The following is a 25,318-nucleotide window of genomic DNA, read 5'->3' on the forward strand; positions in this document are numbered from 1 at the left end:
TCCACTCGGACATCTCATCTGCCAGTCTCTCAGGTGCCACATACAGGAGCAGAAAAGGACAAGTCCAGACTGGACATTTGTTTCATAATAGGAACAAATCACTTTTGAAAGTTTTGGGTTCTAATGCACATTGTTTTTGAAAATGAAGATATTATTTTGGAATGAAATGAATACGTTCCTAAGAACAGAGGTGAATGTTGATTTTTTATGTTACTCTCTTTCTTAGCTGATTTCTTTCCCAAATAGTTTTCTTTGTAATGCGCATGCTTCTTATCGTTTTTTAGCTCTATGTTTCAACTTGAATGAATTTTCTTTATAATATTGAAGTTTTTTTTTTAAAGATTTATTTATTTATTTATTCGAAAGTCAGAGTTACACAGAGAGAGGAGAGGCAGAGAGAGAGAGGTCTTCCAACCTCTGGTTTACTGCCCAATTGGCTGCAACGGCCAGAGCTACGCCAATCAGAAGCCAGGAGCCAGAAACGTCTTCCAGGTCTCCAGGTGGGTGCAGGGGCCCAAAGACTTGGGCCATCTTATACTGCTTTCCCAGGCCATAGCAGAGAGCTGGATGGGAAGTGGAGCAGCCGGGACTGGAACTGGTGCCCATATGGGATGCTGGCACTGCAGGCAGCAGCTTTACCTGCTACGCCACAGCCCCAGCTCCTGAAGTTATTATTATTTTTTTAAATATATTTTACTTGCTTTTAGAGAGCCAAAGAGAGAGACCTTCCATCTGTGGTTTATTCCCCAAATGCCCACAACACTCAGGCCTGGGCCAGGCTAAAGCCAGGAGCCAAGAACTCCATTCAGGTCTTGCACTTTGGTGGCATTGACCCAAGGACTTGAGCCATCATCTCCTGCCTCCAAGGGTACACATTAGCAGAAAGCTAGATAAATAGTGGAGCCTGGACTTAAACCCAGATAGTATGTAGATGATGTGGGTTTCCCAAGCTTCATCTTAACCCCTGAATCACTCACCTTAATTTTGCCTTTTCTAAAGAGAAAATAGCTTTTAATTTGAAGTCATAAGTAAAATCATAGAAATCAGCATAAAGATGTAATTTTGTCCTATAGTATTACAGTATTTTGTATTATTATTTAGCTCAATTTTGGGTATGGATTCTAGGGACCATGAAATTCTGGTCTGGCTTGTCCTAATGCTCCTTGGCTTTGTCTCTTTTTTTTTTTTTTTTTTTTTTTTTAAGGGCGAATGCTTTCTGGCTTATGCTGTCTCCTGAATTTAGGTTAAGGTTTCAAGGCATGTTTTCCAAATTATCTACTCACCTGTGATTTACCATACCCTTCACAGGAGCCCGGGGTTATGACTAGAGGAAAAGGTTAGTTCGCTCTCATCACACTGGAGGCTGCTTAAATGGAAAAGGGTCGTTTCTAAACCCACTGTCACCATGTAAAATATATGAGGCACTAGCAAGTGGACTTAAATGGATGTAATCTTTTTGGAAAGTAACTTGATAATCAGCGTTAATAGTCACAGAGTTTACGGTGTAAAATTACAGCGTTATTTCCAGTGGTGACAAATTATAAAGAATTTATATGTTCCACCACATGGGAATGGTTAAATATAGCACATCCACACAACAGGTCATTCTACTGCCATTGAAAACATGTTTTGAAGAATATTTAATGAATGGGGAAATGCTTATCTTTCTTACATAATCATCTGTAAGACAGATAAGATACGAAGAGCTTTATTTTCTCTTTCTTCTATGCGTGGTTTTTCTCTATTTTCCAAGTTTCTATAAGGAGTATGTATTGTATTTTTTTTTTTAATAAGAAAAAAAATTCCAGAAATTCAGGAAGGCCCAGCAGGGCCCTGCCCTGGGTGTGAAGGCAGCCGGCTGTGCTGGTCAGTAGGTCAGTCAGCAAATATTTATCCAGCACCTGCTTTGTGCCAGGCACGGGGACAAAGACTGGGACCACAACTGACTTAAAATTAAAACAAAAGAACAAGGGCTGCTGTGCTGAGGCTCTCAGAGTACCAAACCAGCCTTGAGTGTCTGTAAGCGTGAACATCTGCTGTCTGGTTAGGCTGGCACCCTAAGGAAAAGAAGCAATTTCACAACAGACACTCTAGTCGCTTTTTAAAACCCAAGATGCCAAGCACCAGGAAGTCCAAATAATCTGACATTTCTTTGTCCGACATGCTCTTGTCTAAGAGAGGAGGGGAGAAAAGGGTAGGCGACAAGGAAACAAGGTAACCTAGAGGGGATCAGCTGCCCTGTATTTTTCTAAGTGGGGACTACATGGTCCGGGGTACCCCACCACGTGAGTTATCATCTGCTGCCTCCCAGGATACACAACGACAGGATTTATGCAATCATTAAAGTTAGAACTATGAGAAGTCATGTAGCAAAATGGGAAAATGTTTATACAGTCATGCATCGCTTAATGATGACACTGCAAAAAATCTTTGTTAAGCAATTGCACCATTGTGTGAACATAATAGAGTGTACTTACACAAGCTAACATGGCAACGCTGTCACTACATTTGTCACTAAGATGCACTACAATATGATTTTATGGGACCATCAACAAATGTGTTGTCTGTCATGAGCCAAAATATCGTTATGCAGTGCACAATTGTACTATAATTTTATTCCCTGAAAAATAGGAATGCAAATTAAATGTACACTTTTTAAATCCAACTATCATGTACCTACATGAAGAAAGACAAAGTAAACGCATGGTGAATTTGGTTAGAATGGAATGATTATTTTCCAAATTTTCACAATAGTTTAAATTTCAATTGCTTTTATAAAGAAAAATGAGCAAGTTTGCTGAGTGGCTTCCATAACATATTGTCTCACAGGTCTGGAGACCAGAATTTCCAACTCAAGGGGCCAGCAAGGTGGGTCCCTGTTGAGGGCTGGGAGGGGAGGACGTTCCAGACTTCTCTCCTTCGCGTGTAGATATCTATCCTCTCCCTATGGCTCTTCACCTCGGCTTCCTTCTAACTGTGTCTCTGTCCAAATTTCCCTCTTTAGGACAGGGAATCATTGGATTAGGACCCACGTCATTCGGTGTGCTGTCATCTTGAACACATCTGCAAAGACCTTTTTTCCAAACAAGGTCATAGTCTGAGGTACTAGAGTCAGGACTTCAACACATGAAGTTGAAGGGGACACAATTCACCCCATCACACCCACATCCCCACATGTGCTGAGGGAGCATGCTCCAAAAGACAGACACCACCCGAGAGCGTCCACTGACTCCCGGCCTGACCCTTCCCAGACCCTCCTATTGTTGAGTTTTTGATTATCAGACTCCTTTGGACAGACTCATGACCCTTGACCACAGGGGGTTATTACCCTGGATAGAGGGCTGTCCCCACAAGGGACAGTAGTCTGCCCATCATAAGCAATCTGTCTTATCCAAGGAATTTCAGTATTACATTTGTCAATACAGAAAGAAGTACTGTTACATTCTTTATCCCTCCATTGTAATAAATATGTTTTAATGATTATAAAAACATTTTGATATTTTTATCATCCACTCATACAGAGGAACTTTTCTATTGATAGTCACTAATGAGAATTTCAAGGGGCCATTTTTCCAAAGTCATGATCAGGAATTACACACAGTCAGTTTAAGCATAAAAACGGACATAAAATTTCATGTTTGAGGTCAGTGTTGTGGTGCAGCTCATTAAGCTGCCACTTGTGATGCCAGCATCCTGTATTGGAGTAAGGGTTCAAATCCCAGCTATTCTGCCTCCAATCCAGTTTCATGTTAACACACCTGGAAAGACAGCAGATGATGGTCCAAGAACTTGGGCTACCCATGTGTGAGACCCGTGTGGGAGTTCCAAACTCCTGGCTTCAGCTTGGCCCAGCCCTGGCCATCAAGGTCACTTGGGAAGTGAGCCAATGGATCTTTGTGTCTCCCTCTCTCTCTGATGCTCTGCCTTTCTGATAAATGAATGAAGAAAAAAAATTTTTTTAATTTAATATTCATGAAATTAGACATGTTTCATTAAAATCTTGAAAGGATTTTATTTAAATGTTCTAAACAAATTTGATATTTAATATTTTCCTTGTTATTCTCTGGCCTAATGACATATACTAATCACCTTAATGTTCTCCTCCTTGGCACCCAGATATTCACGTTTATGGTCTCCAATGGGCTTCCACTTAGTTCCTCTATAACACACACCACTCTCTTTCTCTACTTCATAAGTATAGCCTGTTTTGGACAGGATATAGGTTTGGTTTCAAACTCAGTGCCAGCCTATGTCCCATCCCACAAGTTTGCAATGAGATCATCATGTTTACCACCTGGTATTATAATCTCAGGTTTACTTTGCTTGTTACCTATGCCCTGTGTGTTTGTACATGGACGTGTAAGGCCCTAAGTATTGTCTCTGTTTTCCTTCCCAACTGTTTTCTCACGTGAATCACCAGGCGCCTCCCTATTCTTTCTACTTTATGCCCAATGCTTGTCAGAGTGGCTGCATCTACAGGTTTGCCTGGCTGTTTTACTCCCTCTCCCTAACTTACTCTCTTTACAAGCTCCAAGAAGAAATTGTTATCTATCTAGTAAAATCCTGGGTTAATTATTATTTCCCAGTTTTGTGAAGTGCCTTCCATCCCAAATCAAAAGTCCAGCATTTTATTAACATAACTACCCAGAATCAAGATTCCTGCATCCAAACTTAGTGAAACAGAACCATCTCTAACACCCACTGCTCCCGTCTGAGACCTTCTTTCTTTTAAACTCACAAATGTCAGTTTTAAGATGGAAAGAAAGTAATCAAGTGGACTCCCAAGGACTAAACATCATAGTCTCTTAAAAATGCTTCCTTTCTCTTCTGATGAAATCATTCATCCCAGTGGAGAGTGAACATTTTTCAAAGTCCAAGATCCTACCTTCAAGCAGCCTACCCTTCCCGTCCATCTGCTCTCACCAATCCATTGCCTGCCAATCCTGCTCTCCTAGATGCTTCTTGGGTCTGCCCCCGTTTCTCTCCACTGTGTTGCTTTAATCAAAGCCCTTAATGGCTCCTCCTTGAAACACTGCAGTGTCTCCTTCCCAGGGCTGTGTCACAGTGTTTTTTGTTTTCTGGGTTTTTTAAAAATTTTATTTATTTATTTTTATTTGACAGATAGAGTTAGACAGTGAGAGAGAGAGACTGAGAGAAAGGTCTTCCTTCCATTGATTCACCCCCCAAATGGCTGCTATGGCTGGAGATATGCTGATCCAAAGCCAGGAGCCAGGTGCTTCCTCCTGGTCTCCCACGCAGGTGCAGGCACCCAAGCACTTGGGCCATCCTCCACTGCCTTCCTGGGCCACAGCAGAGAGCTGGACTGGAAGAGGAGCAACCGGGACTAGACCCCGGCTCCCATATGGGATGCCGGCGCCACAGGAGGAGGATTAACCGAGTGAGCCATGGCACCGGCCCCCTTAATTTTATTTTTTTAAAAGATTTTATTTATTATTTTTGAGAGGTAGAGTTACAGACAATGAAAGGGAGAGATAAAGATCTTCTGTCCGCTGGTTTACTCCCCAAAGAGCTGCAACAGCCGGAGCTTCGCTGATCGGAAGCCAGGGGCCAGGAGCTTCTTCTGGGTCTACCATGTTGGTGCAGGGTCCCAAGGACTTGGGCCATCGTATACTGCTCTCCTAGGCCACAGCAGAGAGCTGGATTGGAAGAGGAGCAGTCGGGACTAGAACCAGTGCCCATATGGGATGCCAGCCCCGCAGGCGGAGGATTAACCTACTGCGCCACGGTACCGGCCCCTTGTCACAGTGTTTTCTGCTGCCAACAGAGCTATTGCCTTGATCCTGCTCAAAAACTGTCAATAGCTCCCCTGACTACAGAGCAGAATGCAACACCTTTTGTGACCTCATTCTCCATTTTGAACCAAAAATAGTGAGCAAAGAAATCAACTTGCAAGCCCCAATGGTGCCATGTCCTTCCTTGCCTTGGTGCCACCTTTAAAGAAACGTCTTTGATTATCTCCCTTCCCCCACACCTTGCCCAAGTTACCCTCACCTCCCTCTGTTTCTTTTGGCTTCCCCGTTGTATTGCCATTGGCAAGCAGACAGGGATTGCACCATCATTTTTTTCTCAACCTTCCCCATCACTTGACTCAGAACCTGACACATAAAAAGTGCTTAAATTGTTAAAGTTCCAAGACTTTTGGAGCCACTTCACCTTGGTTGCTTGAAATCAACCATGGTAGGAGTATTTACAGCATGGAGATTGGCAAATACTTACAATATGGGGCTTTCTTCCTTTCTTTCTTCCTTTCTTCCTTTCTTTCTTTTTCGAAAGATTCCCTTTTTTTTTTTTTTAAGAAAGACTTATTTTATTTATTTGAAAGGCAGAGTTATGGAGAGAGGGAGGGAAAGACAGAGAGAAAGAGAAGGAGAGATCTATTTGCTGGATCACTACCCTAACCACCCAGTGGCGAGGGCTGGGCCAGATAGAGCCTTCTTAAACATGTACCAGCATACTACTGATTATATAAATAATACAAAAATATGATAAAATCAATTTTCCTCTTTAGTATCCCACACCTAGGGGCAGGCCTTGTGGCACAGCAGGTTAAGCCACTGCTTGCAACGCCAGCATCCCATATCAGGGAGCATGTTCAAGAGCCAGCTGCTCCACTGCCAATCCAGCTCCTTGCTAATGTGCCTGGGAAAACAGCAGAAGGTCTTCTTGGTCCCTGCCATCCATGAGGAAGGTCAGGATGGAGTTCCTGGCTCTTGGTATTAGCCTTGCCCGCACCTGGCTGTTGTGACCATTTGGGAAATGGACAAGCAGATGGAAGATTTCTCTCCCTCTCCCCTCTCCTGTCTTCTCTTTCTCCTCTCTCCTCTTCCCTTACCCTTCCCCCCTCTCCCCTCCCCACCTTTTCCTCTCTTTCTCTCCCATTTGTTTTGCCTTTCAAATAAATAATTCTTAAAAACAAGACACATTCCATAACCAATCCCATTCTATTCCCCAGAGGCAATCTGGTGTGTCTTCCAGACTTCCTTTCACATGTTTTAGATGCTATATCTGCTGAATTTAAAGCCTGCCAGCCCATTTGTTGCCTCTGATTCATGAAGCCCTCTCAGATGACTGCTGTTGTCACTATCAGGACTGTTGTCACCATCAGGACTGTCCTCTGCCCCGTATCAGCACTGACTACATCAGTGTTGACTTTTGTATGTCTCATGTCTGTGAGATTCTCAGTTGTTTGGAGAAAAGTGCCATTCATATTGAAATGCCTGCATATTCTCCAAGTAGACCCTCAAGCATGTAGTTGGTCTAATTCTTTAATCCAAAACCCACTAGGAATCATCCATTGCCATTGGAATATACCTCTAGACATGAATATGTGTCAATAAAAAGTTAGTTTGCGGGAGCCAGCACTGTGGCACAGTGGGTTAACACCCTGGCCTGAAGTGCGGGCATCCCATATGGGTGCCGGTTTGAGACCTGGCTGCTCCACTTCCGATCCAGCTCTCTGCTATAGCCTGGATAGCAGTAGAAGATGGCCCAAGTCCTTAGGCCCCTGCACCCACGTGGGAGACCAGGAAGAAGCTCCTGGCTCCTGGCTTCAGATTGGCGCAGCTCCGGCCATTGTGGCCAACTGGGGAGTGAACCATCAGATAGAAGACCTCTCTCCCTCTCTCTCTCTCTCTCTCTCTCTCTCTGCCTCTCCTTTCTCTGTGTAACTCTGACTTTCAAATAAATAAACAAATCTTTTTTTAAAAAAAATTAGATTGTGGTTTTCTTGATGTTTTGCAAGTGTTTCAAGGTGCTGAAGTACCACAGTCAGAAATACAAAAGACAGGGAAACAATCTATGGTTTGATATGTTGGCACCTTTCTCTCCCTCTCTCGCTCTCTTTTTTTTTTTTTTAAAGTTTTATTCAATTATTTACAGGCAGAGTTACATAGAGAAGGGGAGAGAGAGAGAGAGAGAGAGAGAGAGAGAGAGAGATCTTCCATCCACTAGTTCGGTTCTCCAAATGGTGACAACGGCTAGAACTGGGCCATGCCGAAGCCAGGAGTCAGGGGCTTCTTCTGGTTCTTCCATGTGGGTGCAAGGGCCTAAGCACTTGGGCCATCCTCTGCTGGTTTCTCAGGCACATTAGCAGGGAACTGGATCGGAAGTGGAGCAGTTGGGACATGAACCTGAGCCCATAGAGTTGCTAGTGCTGCAGGCACAGTGCCAGCCCCATTAGCATAGCTTTAGGTAGGTAAAAGCCCTGGTCACTTCAATGCCACTGTAGCACCCTGAAGCCATGTATGAGGGAAAATCCTCCTGCTACAGGAAAGCATTCTCATGCTAACAAAGCACTTTATGCTAAGGCAGCCCTTCCCGTGGGTGTGGACCACGCCATCAACCTACAGTACCCGAGACACCACGAGAGTCTGAGGGCCACCGCGGGTCCCCAAGCTTGGCTGCAGACCCACGATTCCCACGCGGAGAAAGGGTGGTCTCTGATGAATCCAGTGCAAGTAAGTTTCCCCATAATCCCAGAAGCAGAAAGAGTGGGTGTTCTGCTAGCAACCCCTGCCCCATCCTCTGCCACTGCTCCCACAGGGAGGCCACCCACTATCTTATCTGAAGAACATGAAGAAAAAGGCTATAGTATATTGATATTGAAACAAATCAAGCAAGCGAAACTAGCCCTTTGTACAGATGAACAAAATGTAGGCATCTGAGGAGCGGTTATAAAGGTCGTGGCTTCTGGTCCTTCTGAGTGAAAAAGTTAAAGCAAACACAGACTCACATGGAAGAGCTTGGTCCCTTTGACTGCAATATGGAAAATCCTGCCCCCGAGGTGAGAGGCTTTGGTCACACCTGCCCTGCACCCTCAATCCCTTCAGAGCCATTGGGAAAAGTCAGGAGATGCTCTCCTCCTTGGAAGGAGAAATGAGTCCCGCCTCTTCCTCACATTTCACCTGTCTGCCTTCGCCTCTTTTCAAATAAGTCGGGAGGGAATATTCGTTCCCTTTTATTCCAACTTCATTTGTAACCATTCAGGGTAATTATACTTCAAGGCTCCCTTCTAGGATTCCAGGAAGCAGGAGGTGAGCGGCTGCTCAAGGACAGAGTCCCTAAGAGCCCGGCTGACTGCAGGGAGTCCCCACAGACGCTTTATCAGGGCCAGGAATGATGATCCCTGAAAGATTCTAACTCAGTGACCCAGCTTGGTCTTCAGGCAAGATGCCTGGCAGCCACCAGCCCTGGCAAACATTTTACCTTTCCTTCCCGAAGAAACATGGGCTGGGCAATCCTCTTACTAATTTCAGAAAAGACTTTTTTTCCCCTGTTTTTTAAATGTATTTAAAAGGCAGAGTTACAGAGAGAGAAGGAGTGACAGAGAGATCTTCCATCCACTGGTTCACTCTCCAAATGGCCATTATGACCAGGGCTGGGTCAGGTCAAAGCCAGGAGCTGGTAGCCAGGAGCCAGGAGCTTCTTTTGGGTCCCCCATGTGGGTGCAGGGACTCACTTGGGCCATCCCCTGCTGCTTCCCCAGGCGTATTAGCAGGGAGCTAGGTCGGAAGTGGAGCAGCCCATCAGGGACGGATCTCACTGCGCTGTGGGCCTGGATCGCTACTCAGAGCAGTGACAGTCCTGCCAAATGCAGGGCCCTTCAGCCCGTGGGGACCAGAGCTGGGACTTTTGGAGTTACTCCAGCTTTGAGCTGCCATTCCCCAAATCCATGGGTCAAGTCCCCATGCTTTCACCCGCGCCCAAGATGCATTTCCATGGAATACCACCATCACTAAGAGGCCTGATGTCCAATAAGGAAACAGCTCAGTCTGCCCCCATAGGCCATCTTATAGCTCTTTGTTTGTTTGTTTTATGGTTTTCCTTTCCCAATAAGCCATGAGCAGCTAGAACGCAAGAGGTGGGACTCACCTGTTTCCTGGTATCCAAAGGCTATCGTAGCACCTAGCACATAGTGGGCACTCAATAAGTAAATGTCTGTGTACTATTCTTTCAACTGTTATGAAAGCAGGGAAAGTTCTGAGAAAAAAAGGTTGCAGAAAAATGATTAACTGAAAGGAGATTCCATCCAGTACTTAGGAAGTTGAGGGTGATGACTTTGTCCTCCTAGTCCTGCCGGGATCTGAAAGCCCTTTGGAGTGTTGACAGGTGAGTCTGTGAGTGCGCACTGGCGGGAGAAGGGGCCTGATTACTGGAGCACCTTAGCCCTGGGGTTAGCTCTTTGCTCCCTTGCCTGCCACCTGACTGCCCCAAGAGAGCCCTGAGTGAGGTTTCTGGAGAGCCAAAGTCCAAAATCCAGAACTCTACCCACCCAACAACTTGACACGTGGCTGGCACCAATCCCCTGAGAAGTGCTCTCTGGAGATTTCCAATCAGCACACCAACTCCACAGGGCAGGGCAGGGGCGAGGGGTTCTCTCTAGATTTCTAGGGATCATTTTCTCAGGTTCAGACCCCTCTCCTGCTTGGCTGTCAAGATCTTCTTCCCACACTCATGCAAGGCCTTGATCTGCCCATCCAGTTACCTTGAAGTTGGAGGCCAGAAATACTTGAATTGTTTTTCTTTTGAGAAAGTCAGAGCTCACAGTATGGTAGCCCTTCAGATCTGTGGGTTCTTTAGCTGTGGATTCTACCAACCATGGATCAAAAATATCCAGAAACAATCACTGCATCTCTACCGACCATGCACAGACTTGTTTTTCTTGCCATTGCTCCCTAAACAATACAGTACAGCAGCAGTTTGCATGCCTTTTACATGACATTAGGTGTCAAACAATCTAGAGAAGATTTAAGTATGTGGGAGGATGTGAGTAGGCCATATGCAAACATTACAACATTTTTATGGAAGGGACTTGAGCATCAATGGATTTTGATATCCAACCAGAGTCCCGGAACCAATTTCCTTGCAGATATTGAAGGAGGACTATACATCTTTATTCACACCTTAGAAATCTTCAGTTCTAGGACAGGTGCTGTGGCATAGCAGGGCAAGCCTTCACCTGTGATACAGCACTGGTTGGAGTCTTGGCTACCCCACTTCCAATCCAACTCCCTGCTAATGCACCTGGGAAAGCAGCAGAGAATGGCCCAAGTGCTTGGGTCCTAGTACCCATGTGGAAGACTCGGAAGAAACTCCTGACCCCTGGACCAGCCCTGGCTGTTGAGGCCATTTGGGAAGTGAACCAGTGCATGGAAGATCTCTTCTCTCTCTCTCTCTCTCTCTCTCTCTCTGTAACTCTGCCTTTCAAATAAATAAATATATATTTAAAAAATTTAAAACATCCCCTTCTCTTTCACACAATATCAACATAAGACCTTGTCCTACCATCCTGGCCTTCACCACACCCCCAAGCAAATTCCTAATGTCGCTCCCTCCCTCAAACAGGGGCCTTTCTTTGTTGGCTGTCAACAGTCCCAGAGGAACCCTGTAGGACTCCGAGTGCTTACCTCGAGAATTCTCAGCCAATAAAATTATTAACTGTTGTGTATTGAGCTCTAATAGCCTGCCATTCTCTAAGTACTACTATTAATAACAGTATTACATATTTACTTAGCACGGTATTTGTTTAGTGCTATCTACATTTCCTCATTGAATCCTAATATAGATTGTTCCTGGTAAGTGTTATCTTTGTTCTACACGTAAGAAAACTGAGGCATAGACAAGCCAGAAAGTGGTAGAACCAAATTGAAACCACGTCTCTGACTCCAAAATTGCACTCTTTGTACGTTGTGCTAAAATGTCTTCTCCTAATTTTAGTTTAATTCATGGTGCAATGAGTAACTTGAGTTTTAAAATAGTACTGAAAAGTGGGCAAACTTTAACTCCCTAAAAGGGTGGGATTTCAGTTCCCTTCAGAAACGCCACACTCTCCTAAAGGGGGTGAGGACTGCCAAGCTGCCCCCAAGAACTCCAGGACTGTCAGATGCTGGGGGCAAGGGCTGAAGGCAATCCTAGCATTTCTGCCCTCAAAGCTATGGGCATAAGGATGCCTGGGAGGCTTCAAGAATGGGTTTGAGAACAAGATCACTCAAGGTCTCCTCCCAGCTCTGACATTTCCTCTGTGACCTCAGTTACAACGTTTGGTTTTCTTTATTTCTTTTTTCCTTTTTTATTCGAAAGTCAGAGTTACACAGAGAGGAGAGGCAGAGAGAGAGAAAGAGAAAGAGAGAGAGAGAGAGAGAGAGTGAGAGAGAGAGAGAGAGAGAGACAGGTCTTCCATCTGCTGGTTCACTCCCCAGTTGGCCACAATGGCCGGAGCTGTGCCGATCTGAAGCCAGGAGCCAGGAGCTCCCTCCGGGTCTCCCACGTGGGTGCAGGGGTCCAAAGACTTGGGCCATCTTGTACTGCTTTCCCAGGTCATAGCAGAGAGCTGGATTGGAAGAGGAGCAGAATGGACTGAACCAGTGCCCATATGGGATGCCGGCTCTGCAGGCAGAGGTTTTACCCACTGTGCCACAACGTCAGCCCTGCAACCATGATTTTTTAAAATCTGAATTTTTTTTTAAAAAGATTTACTTTTTATTTAAAAGGCAGAGTTACAGAGAATCAGAGAGAGGAAGAGACAGAGAGAGGTCTTCCATCCACTGGTTCACTCTCCAAATGGCCGCAATGGCCAGGGCCAGGCAAGGCTAAAGCCAGGAACCAGGAACTTCATCCAGATCCCCCACACGGGTGCAGGGGATCAAGCATTTGGGTCATTTTCCGCTGCTTTCCTAGGAGCACTAGCAGAGAGTTAGATCAGAACTGGAGCATCCGGGAGTTGAACCAGGGCCCCATATTGGATGCCGGTGAGCTGGCAGTGGCTTAATCCACTGAGTCAAGTGCTAGCCCCCCACCATCTGAATTTTATCAAGCTTTAAGATCTATTAATTTATAGGAAAAATGGGGCCAAGATGAACATGTACGCTAGATTATAAGAATTCTCTAGGACTAACAACCACTTTCTTCTACGTTATCCACAACAATAAATTTGAACTTATTGTTCAATGTGGCACAGCAGGTTAAGCCACCATCTGCAGTGCCAGCATCCCACATGGGCACCAGTTGGAGTCCCAGCTACTTCACTTCCAATCCAGCTCCCTGCTGATGCACCTGGGAGGGCAACAGAGGATGGCCCAAGCCCTTGGGCCCCTGCACCCACATGGGAGACCTGGAAGCAACTCCTGGTTTCTAGCTTTGGCCTGCCCTAGCTCTGGCTGTTTTAGCCATCTGGGGAGTGAACCAAGGGATGGAAGATCTCTCTGTCTCTGTCTCTCTCTCTCTGTAACTCTGACTTTCTTTTTTTCTTTTTTTTTTTAAGATTTATTTATTTATTTGAAAGTCAGAGTTATACAGAGAGAGGAGAGGCAGAGAGAGAGAGAGGTCCTCCATCAGATGGTTCACTCCCCAGTTGGCCGCAACAGCCAGAGCTGTGCTGATCTGAAGCCAGGAGTTAGAATCCTCCTCCAGTTCTCCCACGCTGGTGCAGGGGCCCAAGGACCTGGGCCATCTTCCACTGCCTTCCCAGGCTTTCAAATAAATAAATAGATATTTTTTAAAAATAGCTTAAAAAACAACTTACATTTGTAAGACAATTAGGAGAGACTGCATGTTAGCTGGGTATGGGATGTCTTTCAGATGCATGCTGAAATATTTACAAATAAATTTTATTTCTGAGACAGGATTAGAACCAAAAAGGAGTGAACTGATTCCTCAAATGTCTGGGTAAACACAGGCATTTTTAAAGCTAGTCAACATTATTTGTGTAAAAAACATTCTGCAGACAAACATAAAGAAGGCATTTTCAGAAAATGTAGCACAGAGGACCTGCACAATGAAATACCAGTTTTGACAAGTCAAGTGACTCAGGATTAAAGAGGCAGGAGAAAATGGTGCTAGTGAAACGTCAGTGAAGTTAGTTCACATTGGTGGTAGGAGTGTATACTGGGGCAGTCCTTTTAGAGGGCACTTTGATAACATATATTAAGGGTTAAAAATCTCTGTATTCTAACCCAGTTACTCCACATCTGGAAATAATTTGAACTATAGAAAAAAGTTATGCACTAAGATATTCATTGCAAGCATTTTTAATAGTATCCCTAAATTTAAAATTATTCAGTCTTGCTTGAGAAAGGTTTGCAAATTTCTGTCCTATGTTGAACATAAGAAATTATATTTATGATGAATTTTTAATAACAGGAAATATGCTTTTTATGTTAAGTGAAATACAGTGAATACAATATTTTATAAGGTTTATAAGTATATATTTTACTTATAATATTTGTTTCACATTTAAAATCATATATTATATAAAAGCATATGGTATAGACATTTTTTCTCCATCATTTGTGAAAAAATACTAAGCTCTACACAAGCATTATGTAAACAGTATCTTCTTCATTAAATGGCATTTTCTAGAATGGATTTTTCTTGATACTCATGCATACAGAAGAGTATGAAATCATGGGTTTATTGCTCAATAAATCTTAGCTAAAAGAACACAGCCGCGTATGGACTACCCAGAACAGAAAAATCAAACATTATTTACTACCCAAAAGCCTCCCTGTCCCCTCTCAGTCACTATCACTATCCAGCAAAAAGTAACCATTAGTCTAACTTCCATCACCATAAAAGAGTCTTGCCTAATTTTGAAAAACATAAATGGAGCCATACAGCATGTGCTTTTCAATGTCTGTCAGCTTTTGCCAAGTGCTCTGTTTGTGAAATTCATCCATATTGCTGTGTTGGGCGATTGTTCGTCTTGCTATATAGTATTCCATCGTATAAATGCAGCATATTCATCTAGTCTAGTGTCCATGGGCATTTTACTATTCCTAGTCACTGGCTGTTACAAGTAGTGCTACAGTGAACATACTTCTAATGTTGCTGCAAATTTCTGTTGGACTTAAGTCTGGGAGAAGAGCTGTTAAGTGCCTGTGTTCATTTTTAGTAAATCCTGTCCAGCAGTTTTCCCCAGAGAGCTGTGCCAATGTATTCTCTATGAGAGGTCTGTAACGTGTGCCAGTTGCTTTACATCATCACCAACACTTGGTGCTGTCAGTCACTTTAATTGTTGTCAGTCTGGCAGGTAAGCAGTAGCACGTTATCTTCATTGCAATCTCATTTTCTTCAGGATTAAGAAAGTGCGTTTGTATGTTTCCTGGCCTTTTGGATATCATTTTTAGTGATTTTCCCACTCAAATCTTTTTCTCATTTTTCTGTTAGGTTGTCTTTTTCTTATCAATTGGTAAGAACGTTCTAATATTCTGGATACAAGCCCTTTATCAGATGCTTTTACTGCAAATATTTTCTCCCCAGTTACTTGTCTGTGTCTTCCTTTTCACTTTCCTCATTTTGTCTCTTATTATCTTATTATGTTTCTTAATATCATTATATGGAGAAAAAGCATAAATAATCTCAAAATACCACTCCTGATTTTTTTTAAGGATTTAGTTATTTATTTTTAAGGATTTATTTATTTTTATTTGAAAGGCAGAATTACAGAGAGAGAAAGAGAAACAGAGATTTTCCATCTGCTGGTCCACTCCTAAAATGGCCACGAGGCCCAGGAATGCGCCAGGCCAAAACCAGGAGCCAGGAGTTCCATCCAGGTCTCCCATGTGGGTGCAGGGACCCAAGCACTTGAGCTATCTTCTGCTGCTTTCCCAGCCACATTAGCAGTGAGCTGGGTCAGAAGTGGAGCAGCCAAGTCTTGAACCAGAGTCTATAAGGGATGCCAGCATCACAGAGAGAGGTTTAACCAGCTACGCCACAGAGCCAGCCCCACTCTTGATGGTTACAAATATATGTGACATATATATGTGACATTTTCTCTTATTTTTACTTCTTAATATCTTCCTAAATTTTAATTTCTTATTGTTAAATTATAAGATTTATACTGAAAGTAATTATACTGGACTCTAATTATTAAATCATGAAATGTTAATAATGATAATAAATTATAAGAAGGAAAACTCAGGAAAAAAATCCAATTTTTTCTACTTGAAATGAAGAAGGAGTTTTTATTGTTATTAGAAACTAAGAATAAGGCCAAAGTTGCCCTGGAAAATCCTTAGGAGATAATACTGGGAACTGCAAGAGAGAAGCTCCGGGGAAAACTGGTAGCTGCCTAAGGAGACTGGCGTGCTCCTGGCTTCCTGCATTTTCCCTCAATGGGAGGCTCATACAAGGGTCTCCAACAAGTTTGTGCAAAAATGGGATGAAGCTGAGGGGTAGGCACTTGGCCTAAGCATTAACATTCCCATTTCCCATATCAGAGTGACTGGATTCCCTTCCCACCTCCAGCTCCTGACTCCAACTCCTCCCTAACAGAGAGCCTGGGAGGCTGCGAAGGCTCAGGTACCGGGTTCCTGCCACTCATGTGGGAGACTTGGACTGACTTCCCGGCTCCCGCTTTACCCACCCTAGTCCTGGCCATTATGGGCATTTGGGGAGTGGACCAGCAGGTGGGAGCGTTCTCTGTCTCTGCACTCAAATAATTTTTTAAAAGATAAATTTATTTTGGTGCAAAAATTTTTTGAAATCCATACGTAGTTGTATCATAATATGCATTTCCTATAAATTTTTTGAAGACCCCTTCTTATACATGAATTTCAAATATTTTTCTGCACCAAAATTTACTGATTTTCTTAAATATTTATTTTATTTGAAAGTCAGAGTTACAGGGGAGGACAGGGATATATATATATATATAGAATAGAGAGATCTTCTACCGCTGGTTCACTCCCCAGATGGCCACAACGGTCAGAGCTGGGCCGAAGCCAGAAGCCTGGAGCTTCTCCAGGTCTCCCATGTGGGTGTAGGGGCTCCTCCATTGCTCTCCTAGGCACATTAGCAGGGAGCTAGATCAGAAGTGGGACAGCCAGGAATTGAACCAGTGCCTATATACGTCAGCATTATAGGCGGCAGCTTCACCTGTTACACTACGCCAGCCTCAACTGATTTTTTAATTCTATTGTTTCACAAACTTGTTTTTCTTTAAAGATTTATTTAGTTTTGAAAGCTTGGGGTGGGTGGGGGAGAGAAAGAGAGAGAGAGAAAGAGAGAGAGAGGTCTTCCATCCACTAATTCACTCCCCCCAAATGACCACAACAGCCAGGGCTGAGCCAGGTGGAAGCTAGGAGCCAGGAACTCCTTCTGGGTCTCCCACATGGGTGGCAGAAACTCAGGTACTTGAGCCATCATTGGCTGCTTCCCAGGCTCATTAACAGGGAGCTAGATCAGAAGTAGAGTAGCCCAGACTGGAATGGTTGCTCCAGTGTGGATGCTGGCGTCACAAGCGGCAGCTTACCCAGCGGCGCTACAATGCCCATCACCTCACAAACGTTCTGAAGTGCCCATGCGTTACCCATCAGTCCCGTGGCCTCACTTACCATGACAGGAAGGTGTTTCGGGAAGCATCTGAATTGCTGTCTCCTTGGAACCAGAAGAGCAAAACGGAGTCGCAGCCTGCAGGGAAGCCACCAGGAGCCTTGAAGTTGCTGGTCCAAACACAGGACAAAGCCATTAGGCAAGGTCATTAGTATTAGAGTTCTTAATTGAACATGAGACTGAATTTCAAATAATTTAGCTACCATGTGTACTTTCGGTTTTCTTTCCTGAAAGGAATTAGACAGTCTGATTATGAGGAGGAAACTGGTGGAAATGGAAACTCTCTGGATTTGTGGTATGCCACACTGTTCCATTAGGGGTGATTTTTACTAATGTTAATCATTCCCGCTTGTGTCTGGCCAAGGCCCTGCTTCCTTCCTGGACCATTCCTAAAAGGTATTTGTATTTCTTCTTAGGGATGGAGCTGCATTGTGGGGACCCAATTATTTTCCTACATTACTTCATAACTCCAGGAACATAGCCTTGGCCTGGAAAATTTTTTTTTTTTTTGAAATGTAACAATATGACATGATGGAGTTTTGGAAATCATGTTGCTGACTGTGAAGAAATATGTTTTGTTCTATTTCCCCCCTTAAACACTCAGAAGGGCTCATGGATTTCTTTGGCAAATACTTCCAGCCATCTAAATCCATAACCTCCAACTGTAATGCAGAGAGCAAACACAACTTCCCTCGAACAATGCCCAGAGCTCCTTAACAACACTCAATTTTGTCCCCTAAGTGTATTAACACATCTTCCTAATTATTCAGGTGGTGGACACTGTTGCATAGTGGGTAAAGCCGCTGCCTGCAGTGCCGGCATCCCATATGGGTGCCAGTTCAAGTCCTGGCTGCTCCACTTACGATCCAGTTTTCTGCTATGGCCTGGGAAAGCAACAGAAGCCTGCGTGGGAGACCTGGAAGAAGCTCCAGGCTGCTGGCTTGAGATCAGCCCAGCTCCAGCAGTAGTGGCCATCTGGGGAGTGAACCGGTGGGTGGAAGACCTCTCTCTCTCTGTCTGTCTCTCTCTCTTTCTCTCTCTCTGCCTCTCTGTAACTCTGCCTTCCAATTAAATAAACCTAGAAAGAAAAAGAGAAAGAAAGGAAGGAAGGAAGAAGGAAGGGAGAGAGAAAGAAAAGAAAAGAAAAAAGAAAAGAAAAGAAAGGAAAAGAAAAGAAAGGAAAAGAAAAGAAAAGAAAATATTGAACTTGGAAAATGTTTGAGAAAGACCCAGGATGCCCGCTCAGCTGGAAACGGACAAAGTCTCACATATCTCCCACCACATCTCTGACCCCACCTGACATAGGTAAAGGTGAACGCCCTCCCTACAGGTGCTGTACAGGCATTTCAGGAACATAGCACCTGTGCCTGGACCTGAATCTTGTCCCCGGCTGCCTGTCCCAGTGGAGTTGCTCCCAGGACCAGGAGCAGCTCACCCGCCTGTCCCTGTCCCACCCCTCATGTTAGCCTGATGAAACCCTTCCTTCCTATTTAAATATTCACAAAGTACAGATGTCAGGGGCTGGAAAGTCATGTGACCCTTGCAGCTTCTGCAACCCTTTTACACTCCTTACTAAAGTCCACTCTGATGTTTGTTTTGTCTTGTTTTTGTATGTTTTGATTTTTTTTTTTTTTGAAATTACAATATCCCCATAACTGGCTAGAAATGAAACCCTGTTTGCCTCAGCTAGCCCTGGAGGACAGAGTTATGACCTGTCTTCCCTATGCCTTAAACCTAAATGTTTCTAAGCGTCCTACACTTTTCTTCTTCTTCATTTTTTTAAAGATTTATTTATTTATTTGAAAATCAGAGTTACACAGAGATAGGAGAGGCAGACAGAGAGAGAGGTCTTCCATCTGATGGTTCACTCCCCAGTTGGCAGAAACGGCTGGAGCTGCACTGATCCGAAGCCAGGAGCCAGGAGCTTCTTCCGGGTCTCCCTCACGGGTGCAGGGGCCCAAGCACTTGGGCCATCCTCCACTGCCCTCCTGGGCCACAGCAGAAAGCTGGATTGGAAGTAGAGCTGCCAGGTCTTGAACTGGCACCCATATGGGATGCCATCGCTTCAGATCAGGGCGTTAACCCGCTGCACCACAGCGCTGGACCCACGTCCTACACTTTTCAAAGTCATGTGAGTACTGGCCGCAATGACAGCACGCAGTTTGTCACTCAGGTTTTCCTTTACAACCTTACCACTGCCAGAACAGCCGCCCAGTGACATTCACTCCGATGGATGACACTCAGGTAGGTCTTAGAGTAAATATGCCCACAGCCATCTGAGAAAGGGCCCCATGGGTTCTCCTCGGGTTCTGCCTTCTCAAGCAGGTAAAGCTCCACTTGGGAATAATCTACAAGCTGTACAGAAAATGCCAGGTGGGAGGGCTATCCTTCTCCCCTCTGCTTTCATGGCCCTACTCCTGGAGAAAACCTGCCTGGTCTTGGCTAACTCACCTGCTATCTTTTTACTGTTTAGATATGTTAATGCTTTTCTTTCATTCTCTCATGTAAATCAAGGAGGGCTCAATGTTCCAGATAACTGTAATAAAATATCAGATAGCTGTAGATGAAGCAAGTGTGGCAGCAGTCCCTGCAAGGTGAGCCACAGCCTGGGGAGGAAAGGCTGCCCCAGGGCAGTCATGCATGGCAGACGTGTGGGGAGATTCTTAGCGTGTTTCTCCAGCAGGTGCCTGCACACCTATGGTGCTAACTAACCAGGGACCTTTAAATCCTCAGCAGAAATTGCAACCATTGGAAACACACACCTGGAGAGAAGTCAATTTGATTTATACTACACATCCCAGACATGTCTGTAACACTCTAACAATCTAGTCACTCCTATTTGTTGATAGAAAAATATGCCAAACCCTATTTTTGTAAAAAAAAAAAAAAAACAACAACAACAACAAACCAAAACGGTTTTTTAAAGAGTTATTTATTTGTGGCACAGTGGGTTAAGCCACTGCCTGTGATGCTGGCATCTCATATGGGCGCCAGTTCACATCCTGGCTGCTCCACTTCTGATCCAGCTTTCTGCTAACGCACCTGGGAAAACAGCAGAAGAAGGTCCAAGTGCTTGGTCCCTGCCACCCACGTAGGGGACCCAAATGAAGCTCTTGGTTCCTGGCTTTGACTTGGCCCTGCCGCAGTCATTGCAGCCATTTGGAGAGTGAACCAGAGGATGGAAGATCTCTCTGTGTCTTTCTTCTTTCTCTGTCACTCTGCCTTCCAAATAAATAAAACATAATAAATCTTTTTTTAAAAGAGTTATTCATTTGTTTGTGTTGTTTGCTTGAAAAGCAGAGTGACAGAGAGGGAGAGCCCCAGAGACTCCTTCCATCTGCTGATTCACTCCCCAAATGCCCTCATCAGGCAAAGCCAGGAGACTGGAATATATTCTAGGTCTCCCACGAGGGTGACAGGCACCCAAGTTCTTGGACCATCCTCTGCTACTTTCCCAGGCACATTAGCAGGGAGCTGGATTGGAAGCAGAGGTGGACTCAATCCCAGGTGTTCCAATACATGATGTAGGCATCTCAAGCAGCAGCCTAACCTGCTGTACTACAACGCCTGTCCCCAAAATGCATTTTTAAATGTTGAAATACATATTGATACTGACAAGTAATTTATGGCTGAGTTTTACCTGGATGAACACTTAAAATGCTAGTAGGTGTGGTCACAACATTATATTATCTTCTCTCCCTGCCTGGGCCATGTCCATCTCAACTAATGACGAATATGAATTTTGTTGTACATAATATGATTCAGTCAATGTTTATTGAGAACTTACAAAGGCAATTTATTTTCTAAAATTATTTATTTATTTATTTTCATTTTATTTGAAAGGTTGGGAGATAGATAGGAAGAGATCTTACATGCACTGGTTCACTCCCTAAATGCTCACAATAGCCAGGACTGGGCCAAGCCAAAGCCAGGAGCCTACAATTCCATCCAGGTCTCCCACATGGGTGGCAGGGACCCAGACAGTTGAGCATCACCACTGACTCCCAGGGTATGCATCAGCGGGAAGCTGATTGGAAGTAGAGTAGCTGGGTTTCAAATTGGGCACTCCCATATGGGATGCGGGCACCCCAAGCAGCAACTTAACCACTGCTCCAATGCCTGCTCTAGGCAAAAATTTCATATGTTCAAAACCCAGGTTAAAGAGCATTGGGCTTAACCCCATTTAAGGACATTAAGGACCAGAGAAATACCTGTGTCCCCTACCCACCCCCCTAGGCTATGGCATCTGTCCACATGCTGCCTGATCAGCAGGGGACATGAAGGACGGACCCAGTCCTCAGAACCGGGAAGATCCGAGTTCAAATCCTGCCCTACAACTCACTACCTTCATGTAGCTTCTAAGGGGCCCAGACTCATCTGAAAATGAAGATAAAAAGTCTACATTTCAGGGTTGACAGGAGGCTGAAACATGATCATCTAGAATGCAAGGCACTCAAGAAATATGAGCTCCTTATGCTCTTCCTATACTTTCTTTTTCTTTTATTTTTTTTTTTTTAATTTTATTTATTTGAGAAGCAGAGCTACAGACAGAGAGAGGGAGAGTCAGGGAGAGAGGTTTCCCATCCTCTGGTTCACTCCCCAAATGGCCACAACTGCTGGAGCTGGGCTGATCCAAAGCCAGGAGCCAGGAGCTTTTCCCAGGTCTCCCACATGGGTGCAGGGGCCCAAGGACTTGGGCCATCTTCTACTGCTTTCCCAGGCCATAGCAGAGAGCTGGATAGGAAGTGGAGCAGCCAGGACTCAAACCAGTGCCCAGATGGGATTCTGGTGCCACAGGTAGAGGCTTAGCCTACTATGCCACAACTCAGCCCCTCCCCCCATTTTATTCTTTTAACATCACTATTCTTTGGGCTTTTTACCCAATGTTTTTTTTTTTTTTTTTTTTGACACCTCATAAATATCTTTTTGAAATACTAAGAACTCCTAATAAAAATGACAAAATAAGGAAATCAAACTTTGGCTTACTATGAAATATGGAATTAGAATAATTCCTTGGAAATTTGGAGTCCTGGCCCCTTTGCCCCACTGCAGTGACCATCCTTATACACAGAGGGGTCTCCAGCCAATGTTCAAGTCCAGGATGGTCAAGGGCATTATGTGGTCCCCCTGTCTTGAACATGGGGGCTCTGTACACAGGAAAGCAGCAGCTTCAGACTTGACAGAATTTCTCTTCTCTGGTCACCAAGGATGTCTTGAGCCAAATGGGAACATTTTTCAAAAGATTTATTTATTTTTGAAAGTCAGGATTACAGAGAAGGGAGGAAAGACAGAGAGAAAGAGAGACACAGAGAGAGAGATCTTCCATCTGCTGGTTCACTCCCCAGATGGCCACAATGGCCATGGCTGAGCCAGGCTGAAGCCAGGAGGCCAGAGCTTCAGCTAGGTCTCTCATGTGGATGACAGGGTCCTAAACACTGGGGCCATCTTCTGTTGCTTTTCCCAGGCCATTAGCAGATAGTTGGATTGGAATTGGAGCAGCCGAGTTACAAACTGGCCCCAGATGGGAACTTTTAAATGCTGATGGTGGCCGGCGCCGCAGCTCACTAGGCTAATCCTCCGCCTAGCGGTGCCGGCACACCGGGTTCTAGTCCCGGTCAGGGCGCCGGATTCTGTCCCGGTTGCCCCTCTTCCAGGCCAGCTCTCTGCTGTGGCCCGGGAGTGCAGTGGAGAATGGCCCGAGTGCTTGGGCCCTGCACCCCATGGGAGACCAGGAGAAGCACCTGGCTCCTGCCATCGGATCAACGTGGTACGCCAGCCGCAGCGCACCAGCCGCAGCGGCCATTGGAGGGTGAACCAACGGCAAAAAGAAGACCTTTCTCTCTGTCTCTCTCTCTCACTGTCCACTCTGCCTGTAAAAAAAAAAAAAAATGCTGATGGTAAGTGGAGATGTGAAAGCACCAGATGAGAGTGACTGTCTCCCACCCCTCTCCACCCCATCACTGCTTCCTGCCAACACTCCCCCAACCACAAAAAGTGCACCCTTCTCCACTCCCTTGAAAGAGGTCCCACTAATGCATAAATATGAGGGTTCTTGGGGTGACACCAGGAGAGAACAAACCTGGAGAGATTTCAACCTGGGGCCATGCGGATGCTCTTCAACTTAGGATGGACATATTCCCTGGCCCAACATCGTAAGTCAGAAATATCATAAAACACATTTAATACACCAAATCTAACAAATATCACAGCTTAGTAAGCCCACCTTAAATGCTCAGAACCCTTTCATTAGCCCATGGTTGAGTAAAATCATCCAACACAAAGCCTGTTTTATAATAAAGTGTTGGATATCTTGCATAATTTACTGAACACTGTACTGAAAGTGAGAAACACAGTGGTTGTATGGATATATTTTTGCACCATCATAAAATCAAAATCTTGGGCCAGCACTGTAGGGCAGCAGGTTAAGCCACCACCTGTGATGCCAACATGCCATATGGGCACCGGTTCAGAGTCCCAGACATTCTGCTTCTGATCCAGCTCCCTGCCAATGCACCCGGGAAGGCAGCAGAAGATGACTCATGTGCTTGGGTCCTTGCCACCCATGTGGAAGACCTGGATGGAGTTCCTAGCTCCTCACTTAGACCTGGCCAAGCCCCAACCACTGTGACTATTTGGAGAATGGGCCAGCTGATGGGCGATCTCACTTTCTCTATCTCTCCCCCTCTGTCATTCTGCCTTTAAATAAATTTTTTTAAAAATTTATTTTTAAATCCTGGGGCCAGTGTTGTGACACAGCAGGTTAAGCTACCTCCTGTAATACCAACATCCCATATGAGCACCGGCTCAAATCCTGGATGCTCTACTTCTGATCCAGCTCCCTACTAAAGTGTGTGGGAAAGCAGCAGAAGACGGCCCAGGTACTTGAGCCCCTGCACCCATGTGGGAGACTCGGATAGAGCTGCTGGCTTTGGCCTGGCCCAGCCCTAGCCTTTGTGGCCACTTGGGGAGTGAATCAGCTGATGGAAGATCTCTTTTCCTCTCTGTCTCTCTCTCACTATGTGTAACTCTGCCTGTCAAATAAATAAATAAATATTTTTTAGAAGAGATTCTTTAAAAACCTAAGTTGAACCATCGCAAGTCAGCCAGTGCTATACAGAAAAGCTTCACTCTTGGTCATCGACACTGAGCCATCTCTTGGCCTCCTACCTGAACCTCCTCCTTGACCCTGAGGTCACCCCAAGCCAGGGACAGGTGCTCAGCAATCAGAAGAATCCGATTTCTGCTGGAAATTATAGAACCTTGAGTTAACTGGAAGTAGTACCAGAATAACTAGCAGGTGGGGTAGATAATAAAAATAAAATAAGCCGACCTATAAGATATGGATACAGTTTTAATAATATCTTTAGAAATTACTCTTTCTCCAGACCCATGCCATTGAAATATATAAATATATAAATATATCTAGGCTACCTGAGCATTTTCATGTTACCATCTTGGTTCCCCATCTTATATTTACAGCCTTGCTGTGCTGTGTTTTGAATGAGTTTGTTAAGTCCCCTTCTGTACAATCAGAATATTGCAATGACTTTTTTTCCCCAGAAACTTTCGCAATGATTAAAAACAAAATCACATTGTTTCTAGCTTGTTCAAAATTAATAAATGAAAGCCTCATCATCTTAATGCCTTTTATTTGAAATCAAGATTAAACAAGTGATCCCCGAGGCTCTGCCCTTGAGCAAACATGGCTTCTAAGAGTGAGATGAATGACCCAATGCAACATTAAGTGTTCTTACCCACTCAATCAGACCAGATTGTTCTAGTTAAAAGGCATTTGAAGTTACACACACATTCACCTCTGTCAGTTCAATATACCTGCTTGTTTGAAAGCTTCAGTTAGGCCACCCAAAAGAAGGCACTGCAATTGGTGCAGAGGGCTTTGAGGAACAGAGAAAGGGGACCTGGAGGAATGGCTGTGAAGTGTTATCCCAGGGAAAGTGGCAGACATTGC

This window comes from Oryctolagus cuniculus, chromosome 10, assembly GCF_051225735.1.
Source record: "Oryctolagus cuniculus isolate XC-2025 breed Fujian yellow rabbit chromosome 10, ASM5122573v1, whole genome shotgun sequence".
NCBI classification, from domain to species: domain Eukaryota; kingdom Metazoa; phylum Chordata; class Mammalia; order Lagomorpha; family Leporidae; genus Oryctolagus; species Oryctolagus cuniculus.